We start from the raw sequence: 12,705 nt of genomic DNA on the forward strand, positions 1-12,705 counted from the left end.
GGATGAACACTGTTTAGTGCCACGTTGGTGGGTTAAAAAAACAAATTTGATCAAGCTTCAAACCTGATCCCTACATTCTTATATATCCTTCTAACAAGAAAATTGGATCAACTCGCTTATAGAAATTATAAATAAGGAAACATAACTGCAAACACGCTTATAAATAAATATAGAATAAAACACTAAGCCAAACAACCGATATTAAATTTTAGCTATAGGTTGGGCGCTTGATTACCTAATTGTGTAGTAAATTGACATTCAAAAGCATATGGAGAAAGAAAAAAAAATCATTAAATAAAATTTGTTACCATGGAGCATAACAGCTTCCCTCGAGTTGGTTCTTAGCATTGAGCCATCCTGAACTTTCCACATGTGAGCATTGTCCTTAACAACGTAGATGTCGTTGCTCCGTTATGGATCTCTCCAACACTGTTGAAGATGCGAGTGAGAGCTTCTCCAGCATCCAAGCAAGAGAAGTTATTGAGTTCGACTACTTGGATGACATCTTTCAGAAGAACTATTCAAACAAGTAGAGAATGTGCGAATGAGAAATAGCCGACTATGGTTGTTTGGCATAGAAATCATAAATCATAAAACAATTCCTAACCCAAACAACCATTGCCCATCATTTCATTTTCAAACAAACAACAGGTTGTTTGAGTAGTTCTAGTAAAATGTCGTCCAAGCACCCTAACTTAATCACTTCTCTTGCTTAGACGTTAGGAACTTTGACTTGCATTGAACACTGTAGTAGGGATCCACATCAAAAGAACAAGATCCACTTCGTCGAGGATGATAATCATCATGTAGAAACATTGGTCCATGGCCTTTCCAGTCAAATGCAATGAGTCAATTTTCGAATCTTCGCTAATAGCCTATCCAACCACAGCTCTTGTACGCCATTGTAATGAACTCCACTGATTTCTTTTCCATATTACTTTGAACTACACAATTGGACGTATTAAGAACTCAATTTCATAGTTGAAAAGAAGTATGATATGTCTCGTACATGAGTGAGTATGCAATGTCTTTATATAGATTAGTAGTTCGTGATTATTAGGTGTGTAACTACTGAACAAGATCGACGCGATCAACCGCAGGTGCATATGGTGGAAAATCTAGCTCTCATGGGACTACATGAATTACAACATAATATCCACTTCTTTGGAAAGTTATCTATAGTACTTACATGGTATCACCCATTTGCTTGACTATTATCTTCTCTGGGAAGATTGTTGTAATAGTTTTTTTTTTTTTGACAGCGTGCTACTATAAATGGTATTAGAACCAATTAGAACTCTTTCAAAACCATAAATATTTATACAATTACATGTGATATGAGTTTTTTTTTTGACAAAACTACATACCCAAATCATATGGTCTAATAAACCAAAAAGTTTTGTTTTTTGTTTTTATGATAAAAGGACTCGTGCTTCTATATATGGTATTCGAATCTTTTTGTACTCATTTAAATCCATAAAGGAAAACAACATTGTACAACACGATCTTTTAATCTTTTTCACTTTGTAGCATAAAATGAAATAATTTCACCATATGTTACAAAAAAAAAAATTCCATCCGCATCCGTCTATTTTCCTTTCCATCCAACATGGTTTTTTGACAGTGGCTGTTTCTTTTGAATAGTTTTCTAGGAATGACAACTTGAGGGACCTAAAATAAATAAAATATAATAAATTTGATAAACTGACCAATTCAAAAACGGCCTCTAGCAATCGCCTTTATTTCCTAATTTGATATAAACTTGAACGAGGTTCTTAGCCTCAATATGCTAGCATATGCAAATTGGACTTTCTTAAAAAGCCAAAGTGTTGGCTGTAAATTACTTTTTGATTCAGTAGATCATATAATTTAGGCATATAGTTTCCGTTAGAAAAAAAAAATCGCATCATATGTAATTCTATAGATATTTATGAATTGGGAAAATAACATTATACAACACACGTCACGAAAAAAAAAAGATATTTTCACCCCATAACATTCTGTCTATTTTGTTCACTACACAAATAAAATATAATTGTTATTGTGAAATCGTTGTTGTGAGATTTTCAATGTAATACCCAATCATATTTCAAGATAATATTCCTCAATTCCTAATCCTTTCCACTCTGCTGCTAATATCAGTTTTATAGAATTCTAAAGTCGTGCTATTACGCTTTGACTTGGCTAGGTTGTCCAATGTTTTGTAACGGTCACATGTGGGAATATTCACTAGCAAGCCTGACATCTGAGTAAGACGTCACCTCGCATCGAAAGCCGACATGTAGACACCTCCTCAATCCTTGCTTGTCCTACACCTAGCCATCATCTTCTGTCCACTTGACACCCACCTTCTCTTTTCATGCTATGAAGGCCATTGCGTCGACTACTCACTTGCCAACATACATGTTTTTATCCCAAATGACCGCAGCGGTGCATGCCTGGACCAGGAAACTGCTGTGTTGGCAAAAAGATTAGAAGTGCCGCAGTCATTTTCATGTGTATGAAATGTTTTACAAAAGGAGTTCCTCGTGGTCCATCCTATGGAAGATATCGTCCTTTCTGTTATTTGCTCTCAGGTGTGAAGCTTCCACGATTCATAACTTCGTTGTGAGTATCGCTATATCTTGATATATCGCATTGTGATATGAAGTATTAGAAAACATACAACTGTACAGCATTACGCTTTTAAATTAGTGTATTTCGTTCCCTTGGGGGTTTGCTTCGATGGTTTTGTAGGTGGAAGAAGCTCCATACACCCGATTGTGCGAGACGATGAACATCTTCACTGTAAATGGAGGATTTCCCGGACCAACTCTACGAGTAACCAAAGGAGAAACTATCTATGTAGAAGTTCACAACAAGGGAGATATAACATTACCATTCATTGGTACTATTATCTCAGATTTAATTCTGCATAAAGAATCAATACAGTAGGAAAAACTCGAAGTATAAACTCGGTCATATTCTGTTGGCAGGCATGGGTTGAAACAACCAAGTAATCCATGGTCGGACGGTCCTGAGCATATAACACAGTGCCCCATTCAGCCTGGCTTTAAATTCACGTATAAAATCATATTCTCCACCAAGGAAGGAACGGTGTGGTGGCACGCTCACAGCAACTGGTCAAGAGCAACGGTATACGGGGCTATCATTGTCAACCCAAAGCCCGAGCATCCACACCTATTTCCCCGGCCTGACGATGAGGTGCCTATCATATTAGGTACGGAAATTTCACGATTCATGAACTCCACCAGATATAAAATTAGATAATCATATCCACACAAAAATTTATAAAATTGATTTCGAAATGCAGGGGAATGGTGGAAAGCAGATGTAATGGAAGTTTCGCGGGATGCCCTCGCTTCAGGAGGAGACCCGAATGTTTCTGATGCTTTCACCATTAATGGGCAACCGGGTGACCTCTATCCTTGCTCGGAGTCTGGTATATCTTGTGCTGTCATATTGTTTGATCCATAATCGAATGTTTGACTACTGAATATCTCTTTTGGTGGCAGATACCTTTCGGCTTATGGTGGACAATGGCAAGACGTATTCACTCCAAATAGTCAATGCTGCCATGAACATCATTCTGCTCTTCTCCATCAAAAGCCATCAGCTCATAATCGTAGGATCTGATGGTAACTACAATAAGCCGCTGACCGTTGATTACATTGCCATATCCCCTGGCCAGACCATCGATAGGCATAGCTGGCCGACCAACAACCTGATCAACATTACATTGCTGCTAGGGCTTACTCCACTGGCGTTGGAGTCCCGCTTGACAACACCAGGACCACGGCTATACTGCATCCAGTACACCGGGATATACCCCTCGTCCTCCTAGTTTCAACGTTCTTTGCCTGATCTCCCTTATTACAATGATATAAGCACGGCATTTAATTTCCTAGGTAGCCTAAGAAGCCCAGCGAATCATATTACGGGATATGCCATGATTTCCGAGATATTTCCACATATATGATTTCCGAGATATTTCCACATATTCTCCGAGATTTGTTACATTAGAATCTTCTTGTATTCTTAGGATATTCTAGGATATTCTTAGGATATTCTTTGTATAGTTTATACAGTATCCTTTTTGATTTACTTACCGTAGGTATCAATGAGTTATTTTGTATATATACGGTTGTCACATCAATAAAGATTATCACCTTCAATTCAATCGATTCTCCTCTTTTCACATGGTATCAGAGCATCAAAGCCTTGAAACCGATCAAATCCTTGTTGATATTCGTTTCTTATTCTCCAATTATCCCATGGAAGCAAACACTGGAGTAGGAATGGGATCCATCATCGCTGTTTCACCTTATACTGTCACCTCATCCGATGCGCTAGGAATCAAGATCATCGCTTGCACTTTGAATGGTGAGAATTATCTCACTTGGTCCAGGCTAATGACTAATGCACTTCGAGCAAAGAATAAGCTTGGGTTCATCGATGGCTCAGTACAAAAACCAGCTGAGGGAGATGCCAATGAATTGCAATGGATCATGTGCAATTCGATGGTCGTGGCGTGGATAACCAATACTCTCGATCAAGATTTGCAATCGAGTGTCGCATGTATCGAAAATGCGAAGACTCTCTGGGATGACCTCAAAGAGAGGTTTTCGGAAGGTAACGAAGCAAGGATATATGAATTGAAATCTCGTTTATGTCTGATGAGACAGGAAGGTGAAACCGTCGCAAAGTATTATTCCAATCTCAAAGTCTTGTGGGATGAGCTAGAGAATTTTCTCACGGCTCCTACTTGTACTTGTGCGGCGGCAGCATTCGTGACTTCACATCGCGAGAAAGAAAAAGCATATCAATTTCTCATGGGGCTCAACCCGGAGTTCGGTATGGTGCGCTCCAATATCCTGAGTCTTGATATACTTCCTTCTCTTAACAAAATTTATTACATGGTGATTCATGAGGAGCGACAAAAGATTGTGGCTCGTGGACATGAGTCGGGACCAGAGGCAGCAGTATATTATGTCAAGGAGGGAGCTGGAACAAATCAACCCGACGCACGATCGGAGGACGACCTTACTGTGATCACTGTGACCGAATGGGCCACACTCGCAGCACATGCTGGAAACTTCACGGAAAGCCCACGGATTGGGAGCCCAGGAGCAAAGGCAAAGGCGGGTCCAAGCAGCAAAAGAAACATGGGCCGAGTTATGCAGCGACTGGGTAGAGTAATCTGCAGGCCCGTTCAAATGCAGTCCAGGCCGCCAGCTCTGGTCCGAAGCCCAGCAAAATTTCAGAGCTGTCCACAGCCCAGTTCGAGAAGCTTCTGGACATAGTCGGAAGAGATAATCACTCAGCTGAGCCTCTTGTCGGTAATAAATTAATTTCCATTAATCCAAATGATCAATGGATTATTGACACGGGTGCTTCGCGCCACATGACAGGAAGGGTTGACTTATTTAATTCTAGTCGACTTATTGAGAATTTCAGGGTTCGATTTCCTAATGGCAATTCTATTCTTGCCACTAAGGAAGGAAACATTCATATCGCTGGGGATCTCAATTTATCGAATGTCATACTAGTTCCATCTTTTGAGTGCAATTTAATATCAGTTGCTCAATTATCCACTGATTCTAATTGTCGGGTGATTTTTCATGGTGACATGTGCTTATTACAGGACCTCACCACGAGGAAGACGTTTGGAGTGGGTGAAATGGTCGGGGGGGTCTACTATTTACGGCGTGTGTCATCATCGTCAGTCATAGCTTCCGCAGTCACATTTGAAAACAATGAGCTTTGGCACAACCGTTTGGGGCACCCGTCACGTCGTCTTATTTTTAAGGGTATTACATCTAATTCCAGTTGTCATAAGGACTGTGATGTTTGCTATAGGTCAAAGCAAACTCGTTCTCCATTTCCAATAAGTCTCAATAAAGCGAGCTATTTATTCCAATTAGTTCATTGTGATTTATGGGGGCCATACAAAATTAAATCACTTTCTGGGGCTTATTACTTCATGACGATTGTTGATGACTATAGTCGAGCTATTTGGATATACCCTTTACGTGATAAAGCCGAGGCCAGATATAACCTAATTGGATTCATCAATCTGGTACAAAATCAGTTTGAAAGATCAGTGAAAATTCTTCGGACTGATAATGGGTCGGAATTTCTCTCCAAAGAAATACAAAATTTCTTCTCACAACGTGGCATCATACATCAGACTTCCTGTTCCTATACTCCACAACAGAATGGGCGAGTAGAAAGGAAACATCGCCACATATTAAACGTGGCACGGCACTCTTATTTCAGGCAAGTCTTCCAACACGATTTTGGGGAGAATGTGTAACCACTGCTACATACCTCATCAATATAACGCCATCATCGATTTTATCGGGTAAAACTCCGTTTGAGATGTTATTCAATAAACCACCTGATTATTCTCACCTACGAGTATTTGGTTGTCTTTGCTACGCACATAATAGGTCAAGCGTAACAGACAAATTTGGAGAAAGATCACGTAAGTGTATTTTCGTGGGATACCCATACGGTAAGAAGGGTTGGCGCTTATATGATTTGAAAACACGAGAAATATTTGTCTCTAGGGATGTGAAATTTTTTGAGGACACTTTCCTTTTTCTCAAGAGAGGTTGGACAATAGAATTATTGACAAGAATGACACACCCTTGTTCTTGGATTTTGTGCCCGGTTCAGATTATGGAAGCAAGGGGGAGAATTATAAGCTAGAAAATAAATTCATATCAGTTCAGCCCAATGATGAATCAGGACATGCCCAGCCCGAAGTTAATTCAGCAGTCCAGCCCGTTTCTTCTGATCATCGGCCCGCAGAACTGGAGAATATTCCAGCTCGGCCTGCAGTCCAGCTCCCTTCCTCTGAGGCCCAATTCTCTTCCTCCGAGGCCCGGATCACTTCCTCCGAGGCCCAGCTTCTTCCTTCTGCTGCCCCTTCCTTTCTCTGTACACAGTCCACTGATTCAGCCCATGGATTTTGGGCCTCTTTCTCCTACCCATGATGATAGTACTCCCTAATCAGAATATTCAGTTACGAAGATCAGACAGAAATCGACATCCTCCCAGTTGGCACAAGGATTTTCTTTGCCATACAGTTGAAATTCAGCCCCCCTCTCCAATTCAAGCACACCCACTTCATCGACTTTCTCGGGTAAGTCTTATTCAATTGAGCCATGTCTATCATATTCGAAATTTACTGATTATCATTTTGCATATACTGCGGCATTGGACCATGAGGTTGAACCTCGATCCTACCAAGAAGCAGTACAAGATTCTCGATGGCGTAATGCTATGCAGGCTGAAATACGAGCTTTGGAATCTAACAATACTTGGCGAATAGAACCAGTTCCCGAAGGCAAGAACCCATTGGTTGCAAATGGGTTTTCAAAATTAAACGTCATGCGGATGGCAGCATTGAACGTTTCAAGGCTCGTCTTGTAGCAAAAGGATTCACACAAATAGAGGGTGTGGATTTTCATGAAACTTTTGCACCCGTCGCCAAGCTCGTTACGGTACGTGTTCTGCTTTCTCTCGCAGTAACTAATAATTGGGAAATGCATCCACTAGATGTCCATAATGCATTTCTTCATGGGGAACTTGAAGAGGAAGTATATATGAAGTTACCCCCGGGATTTTCTCATCGACGCCCAGGTTATGCGTGTCGTCTTCAGAAATCCCTTTATGGTCTTCGCCAAGCGTCTCGCAATTGGTTCTCTAAGTTTACGAGTGCCCTACGCAATTATGGTTTCTCTCAGTCTGAAGCCGATCATTCTCTCTTTACACTACAGCGGGATAAGAAATTTCTTGCGGTACTAGTCTATGTGGATGATATGATTGTCGTTGGGAATAGTTCTGAAGACTGTACATCTCTTAAGAGATATCTTGATACTCATTTTCGCATTAAAGACCTGGGGTCTTTAAGATACTTTCTCGGGATAGAAGTAACCCGCATGGAGAAGGGCTTATTTCTTAATCAAAGGAAATATGCACTCGACATCATCAATGAGTGCGGCTTACTTGGATCGAAGCCCTCCTACTTTCCTATGGAACAACGTCATGGTCTATCATCGGACTCGGGCTCTCCAATATCAGAACCGACTAGATACCGTCGTCTGATCGGTCGTCTAATTTATTTGACCATAACTCGTCCTGAGTTGTCTTACTCGGTTCACATCCTCTCCCAGTTCATGCAGGACCCACGAAAGGATCACTGGGATGCAGCATTAAGGATCATTCGTTACCTCAAATGCTCACCGGGACAGGGAATATTCTTACGACCTGCTTCCATGGATTTAGTAGCATATTGTGATTCCGATTGGGCTAGCTGTCCAATGACTAGACGATCAGTCACCGGATATTTTATCACACTTGGTGGTAGTCCAGTATCATGGAAAACAAAGAAGCAAACCACAGTCTCCAGATCATCTGCAGAAGCTGAGTACCGAGCTATGGCAGCAACTGTTAGTGAGGTCATATGGTTACGTAGTCTTCTATCTTCTTTGGGCGCCACAGTACCTGGACCTACACTCTTGTACTGCGATAATCAAGCCGCTCTACATATTGCGGCAAATCTTGTATTCCATGAACGAACCAAGCATATTGAGATCGATTGCCATTTTATCCGGGATCATATACTGTCAGGCATTATTTCTACAGCTTATTTATCGACACATTCACAGTTGGCAGATTTGTTCACTAAAGCTCTCGGTCGAGATCGCTTTCATTTACTCCTTCGCAAGTTGGGAATTCGGGATCCTCATTCTCCAACTTGAGGGGGAGTATTACGGGATATGCCATGATTTCCGAGATATTTCCACATATATGATTTCCGAGATATTTCCACATATTCTCCGAGATTTGTTACATTAGAATCTTCTTGTATTCTTAGGATATTCTAGGATATTCTTAGGATATTCTTTGTATAGTTTATACAGTATCCTTTTTGATTTACTTACCGTAGGTATCAATGAGTTATTTTGTATATATACGGTTGTCACATCAATAAAGATTATCACCTTCAATTCAATCGATTCTCCTCTTTTCACAAATCAGGACCATGAAATTGATGTTTTCTGTTGGAAATTAGTGTCCACTGTCCCGATAGTCTCTACATTTTCAGTTAACAATTTCCCTTGCAATAGAGGATGATTCATGTCAAGGGCCGAATGGAACTAGATTTGCCGCAAGCAAGAACAACATTAGTTTCTCAAACCTTGCAAGCTTACTACGATCACATTAGCTGGCCATTCAGTTATCATTTACCGATGTTCCCACCTTATGTCTTCAACTTCACAGCAGAATACCTGCCCTTGGTCTTGGAGACACCGAAGAAGGCGACAGAGGTGATAGTACTAGACTACGCTTCGACCGTGGATATAGTAATGTAGAGTATGAATGTGGTTGCTGGGATAGATCACCCGATCCGTTTACACGGGTACAGCTTCTTCATCGTCAGATGGGGGTTTGGAAATTTCGACCCCTGAGACATATCATCTAGAATACAATCTCGTGGACCCACCTCGGAGGAACACCGTGACTATCCCTAAGAACAGGTGGGCCACTATCAGATTCAAGCCGAAAATCCTGATGTGTAACTTGTAAAATTTCCACTTGGCCTATAAGCAATTGAGCCTATCTCCAACCCAAAAGCTCGAGCTGATAAATTGTGGTACCCAATCTCTTATAAACTTGTGGAATTCCTTTTATATTTTCGATATGGGACTTAACTCTCAACACCCGCCCTCACGTGGTAACGTGTGGCTTTGACGCTTCACCTACACGTGCCACGTGGATTTGAACACCCGCCCTCAAGAACTGACTACGAGCCGGGACTGGACTTCCGTGCTCGGGACTTAACCATGAGGTGGACTTTTTCTTACACCTCGGCAAAGGAGAGGGTAATTGATAATAAGGCCACACTTGGGCCGAACTAAGATAAGGCGTACTTTGGTTACCTCGAAACTAGACTTGGCTGATGTGAGCCCACACGTGCGCGAAAGCGTAACCCGCTCTGATACCATATAAATATCCATTGGGCCTATAAGCGATTGGACCCATCTCCAACCCAAAAGCTCGAGCTGATAGATTGTGGTACCCAATCTCTTATAAACTTGTGGAATTCCTTTTATATTTTCGATATGGGACTTAACTCTCAACATAACTTAAACTGTAGTCCTACTCCTACAGGATGATTATATCAGTCTTTTTCAGATGCGAAAGGTCAAATAAGTTATCATTCAATTCATGCAATGATCATACAAAGTCTGTTTATTCATCACAGCGGTTTGGTATCTGCATTGTCACATAGGACGGCATCTTACATGGGGCACGAGCACAGTTCTAATTGTGAAGGATGGGGAAGCTCCGGAGGAACAAATTCTCAACCACCGGACATGCCTCCTTGCTGATTCCATGAACAGTGGTTGATTTTTTATAATCATAATACCATGCAGGGAAGGACCCAGGATTTCAATCGTGAGAGGTGAAATGCTTGGGCAGCGAACAGAAAGATATGCGCTCCTACTTAGGATTATGAGTATAAATAGTTTCATTGAAAATTGAAGAATAATATGTAAATTTTCTTATAGCATCGAAAGTCGCCCCCCTTCAACCCCCTGGTCCATCCCTCCTATATAATGTAAATTCAAATAAAGTATGTAAGGTTTGATATGCACTTTTACCCTATTTTCATGTAAAATAATTTTCATATATGGATAGAGCTGTGGTTAAATCAGTGCTGTTTATGGTTGTGACTGATTTGGCACGAACATTCTATATGTTATGTTGTTGATATGATGGAAACTTAATATGATCGAATTTTAGAGCTCGCAAAAATTATTGAGACTTTAACAGATATACGAACAAAACTAACAACAGAACAATCGTAAAAGACGATAGGCATAAGGTGAAGCAATAAACCCAAATGTGATTTGACTCTTGAGGAGAAAATGCTGTTTTTCCCATATGTTCGTGACATCTCATATATATATATATATATATATAAAGTTGTATCTCCTACATTAAATAGGGACATAACTATAAATAACTGTACAAATATATGAAACAAATATATAAATATAAATATATGAAATAGCACAAAACTTATTAAATAATATCAAAAAAATTGAATGTATAGACACACAATGTATATGAAAAATAATATGAACTAATATATAAATATAAGTATATTATATAGTACAGAACTTATTAAGTAATACCAAAAAATTGCATGTATAGACACACAATGTATATGAAAATAATATGAACAAATATATAAATATGAATATATTAAACATATAAACTTATTTACATATAATGATAAAATTGAAAAATAAAAAAAAAAACTAATCTATCTATGATATAAAGTTGTCTCCACTATGCCAAATAGGGTGGAATGGTAAATTTGAAAAAAATTAAAACTCTAAACTAATTATAAATTGATGATTTTCCTAATTTATTTGCACGTCTATTTTCTAATTTATATGTCTCAACTTTCATAACTGCTAATTACATTCTATAATATAAAGTTGTCTCCACTATAAAAATGGGGGTGAAAAAATTAAGTAAACCCTTAATCACATTGCGCATCCAGTTATGTAGGTATTTTTATCCTCAATATGAAAAATTTTATTTGTAACAAATTTATTTTCAAGTGGTGAGTTTATTGTACCATTTATGTACGAACTACAACTTATAAGTACAAAATTCGATATATTATTAGATTATTACAATATAAATATCCTATCATATTAGATTTAAGTTGGAAAATATATTATATCAATTTACATTATATATAACAAATTAATTCAAGCTGAACTATAATCAAATTTGAAAAATAAAAAAAATCTCCATTGGGAAAAAAAAATTATGATGTTACATTTAAAGGCGAAATGCATGGTTCTTAGAATCATGATTTAAATCGTAGAAGGGGGGTCATGCAATTCCGATACAATAGGCTGAATCGGAAACTGTAGAATCGCATATGAATCGGGCTGTGAATCGCGGAATCGCGGATTCAGGCCGATTCTGCGATTCCGGATTCGGCCCAGACTCGGGCGAAGGGCAGGCCTAATTCGGGCCCTTGGGCGAAGGAGAGGCCAGAGTGTGGCCGAAGCCCAGCTCGTTCGCCCTGAGCCCGACAACCCTTTTTTTTTTCCTCTCTTCTCCCTCCCTCCTTTCCCTTTCTTCTCTAGTGCTCCTCCTTTCTCCCGAGTCCTGACAGTCCCGACATTTCTATGCCCTAATCCACCGGACCTTCGACTCTCCACCAAGCTTCAACAATTTCTTCAATTTCTTCGTGTCGGGTTCTCTTGTTCGGTTGTTCCGACTTCTGACTCCGACGAGCTTGAAGCTCCGGCTGCTCCGCAGATCCCAATTCCATCACCCATTTGTGACATCAGTCGAACGTTTCAATTTACTAGTATTCTCTCTCTTTCTCCCTTCCTCTCTCTTCTTCTCCTTATGCTCTGTTCTCTGTGCCGCTTAAATCACTGGCTTAATTGCCTATTTGATCAATTTTTACTCTTAAAACCGCATTGCTGCCGTTGCCCTTCGGGCACGCCTCCTACGCTTACCACTCACCTACGCTCTTGCAGCATGCCCCGTTCGGGCAATACGGCTTTCGTAATACGCGAAGCAGCGCTGAGATACGGCTTCAATACGGCTTTCCCATTTTTTGATCTTCCATTTACAGCACCCAACATGTTT

At 40.0% G+C, this 12,705-nt stretch overlaps 1 pseudogene; it reads left to right on the top strand.

Moving 5' to 3' along the window:
* Positions 1-413: 413 nt before the first annotated feature.
* On the top strand, positions 414-4,108 carry LOC116214464 (annotated as a pseudogene).
* Positions 4,109-12,705: the final 8,597 nt, after the last annotated feature.

Source organism: Punica granatum, chromosome 7, assembly GCF_007655135.1.
Source record: "Punica granatum isolate Tunisia-2019 chromosome 7, ASM765513v2, whole genome shotgun sequence".
NCBI lineage: Eukaryota > Viridiplantae > Streptophyta > Magnoliopsida > Myrtales > Lythraceae > Punica > Punica granatum.